Genomic DNA, 2,500 nt, shown 5'->3' on the forward strand with positions numbered 1-2,500 from the left:
CAGTCTCTCATCCAAGTACTAACCAGACCTAAGCCTGCTAAGATTCAGAGATTGGGCATTGACTCTTTTTTTTTTTGGCAAAATTATTATATAATTTATGAAATTTTCCAAAAAGTTTAAAGCACCTGGTATTCCCAGGCAGTCTCCCATCAATGTACTAACCAGACCCAAACCTGCTAATATTCAGAGACCGGCATTGACTCTATTTTTTGGCAAAATTATTATATACTAACTGAAAAATTTCCAAAAAGCTTACAGCACCTGGTATTCCCAGGCGGTCTCCCATCCAAGTACTAATCAGGCCCAAACCTGCTTAGCTTCCGAGATCAGACGAGATCGGGCACAGCCAGGTTGGTATGGCCGTAAGCGAAGACTGCCGCAAAGAGAAGGCTATTTAGAGATCAGCCAATCTAATCGCCAGTACATTATATAAGTAGGAAAGAAAACCCAAAAGCTTAAAGCACCTGGTATTCCTAGCCGGTCTCTCATCCAAGTACTAACCAGACCTAAGCCTGCTAAGATTCAGAGATTGGGCATTGACTCTTTTTTTTTTTTTTGGCAAAATTATTATATAATTTGTGAAATTTTCCAAAAAGTTTAAAGCACCTGGTATTCCCAGGCAGTCTCCCATCCATTTACTAACCAGGCCCAAACCTGCTAATATTCAGAAATCGGGCATTGACTCTATTTTTTTGGCGAAATTATTATATACTAAGTGAAAATTTTCCAAAAAGTTTAAAGCACCTGGTATTCCCAGGCAGTCTCCCATCCATGTACTAACCAGACCCAAACCTGCTAATATTCAGAGACCAGCATTGACTCTATTTTTTGGCAAAATTATTATATACTAAGTGAAAAATTTCCAAAAAGCTTACAGCACCTGGTATTCCCAGGTGGTCTCCCATCCAAGTACTAACCAAGCCCAAACCTGCTTAGCTTCCGAGATCAGACGAGATCGGGCATAGCCAGGTTGGTATGGCCGTAAGCGAAGACTGCCGCAAAGAGAGGGCTATTTAGAGATCAGCCAAACTAATCGCCAGTACATTATATAAGTAGGAAAGAAAACCCAAAAGCTTAAAGCACCTGGTATTCCTAGCCGGTCTCTCATCCAAGTACTAACCAGACCTAAGCCTGCTAAGATTCAGAGATTGGGCATTGACTCTTTTTTTATTTTTTTGCAAAATTATTATATAATTTGTGAAATTTTCCAAAAAGTTTAAAGCACCTGGTATTCCCAGGCAGTGTCCCATCCATGTACTAACCAGGCCCAAACCTGCTAATATTCAGAAATCGGGCATTGACTCTATTTTTTGGCAAAATTATTATATACTAAGTGAAAATTTTCCAAAAAGTTTAAAGCACCTGGTATTCCCAGGCAGTCTCCAATCAATGTACTAACCAGACCCAAACCTGCTAATATTCAGAGACCGGCATTGACTCTATTTTTTGGCAAAATTATTATATACTAACTGAAAAATTTCCAAAAAGCTTACAGCACCTGGTATTCCCAGGCGGTCTCCCATCCAAGTACTAATCAGGCCCAAACCTGCTTAGCTTCCGAGATCAGACGAGATCGGGCACAGCCAGGTTGGTATGGCCGTAAGCGAAGACTGCCGCAAAGAGAAGGCTATTTAGAGATCAGCCAATCTAATCGCCAGTACATTATATAAGTAGGAAAGAAAACCCAAAAGCTTAAAGCACCTGGTATTCCTAGCCGGTCTCTCATCCAAGTACTAACCAGACCTAAGCCTGCTAAGATTCAGAGATTGGGCATTGACTCTTTTTTTTTTGGCAAAATTATTATATAATTTATGAAATTTTCCAAAAAGTTTAAAGCACCTGGTATTCCCAGGCAGTCTCCCATCAATGTACTAACCAGGCCCAAACCTGCTAATATTCAGAAATCGGGCATTGACTCTATTTTTTGGCAAAATTATTATATACTAAGTGAAAATTTTCCAAAAAGCTTACAGCACCTGATATTCCCAGGCGGTCTCCCATCCAAGTACTAACCAGGCCCAAACCTGCTTAGCTTCCGAGATCAGACGAGATCGGGTATAGCCAGGATGGTATGGCCGTAAGCGAAGACTGCTGCAAAGAGAAGGCTATTTAGAGATCAGCCAATCTAATCGCCAGTACATTATATAAGTAGGAAAGAAAACCCAAAAGCTTAAAGCACCTGGTATTCCTAGCCGGTCTCTCCTCCAAGTACTAACCAGACCTAAGCCTGCTAAGATTCAGAGATTGGGCATCGACTCTTTTTTTTTTTTTTTTTGCAAAATTATTATATATTTTGTGAAATTTTCCAAAAAGTTTAAAGCACCTGGTATTCCCAGGCAGTCTCCCATCCATGTACTAACCAGGCCCAAACCTGCTAATATTCAGAAATCGGGCATTGACTCTATTTTTTGGCAAAATTATTATATACTAAGTGAAAATTTTCCAAAAAGTTTAAAGCACCTGGTATTCCCAGGCAGTCTCCCATCCATGTACTAACCAG

General features: G+C 40.2%; 4 non-coding genes across 4 annotated transcripts; all 4 read right to left on the minus strand.

The window, feature by feature from the left end:
* Nucleotides 1-249: 249 nt before the first annotated feature.
* LOC127947887 (5S ribosomal RNA) lies at nucleotides 250-368 on the minus strand. The gene has a single exon (XR_008151638.1). It is a non-coding gene; the product is annotated as a 5S ribosomal RNA (ribosomal RNA).
* Nucleotides 369-868: 500 nt separating this feature from the next.
* Nucleotides 869-987, minus strand: LOC127947974 (5S ribosomal RNA). The gene has a single exon (XR_008151721.1). It is a non-coding gene; the product is annotated as a 5S ribosomal RNA (ribosomal RNA).
* Nucleotides 988-1,486: 499 nt separating this feature from the next.
* Nucleotides 1,487-1,605, minus strand: LOC127947889 (5S ribosomal RNA). The gene has a single exon (XR_008151640.1). It is a non-coding gene; the product is annotated as a 5S ribosomal RNA (ribosomal RNA).
* Nucleotides 1,606-1,964: 359 nt separating this feature from the next.
* On the minus strand, nucleotides 1,965-2,083 carry LOC127948155 (5S ribosomal RNA). The gene has a single exon (XR_008151901.1). It is a non-coding gene; the product is annotated as a 5S ribosomal RNA (ribosomal RNA).
* Between the last annotated feature and the right edge of the window lie 417 nt (nucleotides 2,084-2,500).

This window comes from Carassius gibelio, chromosome A25 (assembly GCF_023724105.1).
Source record: "Carassius gibelio isolate Cgi1373 ecotype wild population from Czech Republic chromosome A25, carGib1.2-hapl.c, whole genome shotgun sequence".
Lineage (NCBI taxonomy): Eukaryota > Metazoa > Chordata > Actinopteri > Cypriniformes > Cyprinidae > Carassius > Carassius gibelio.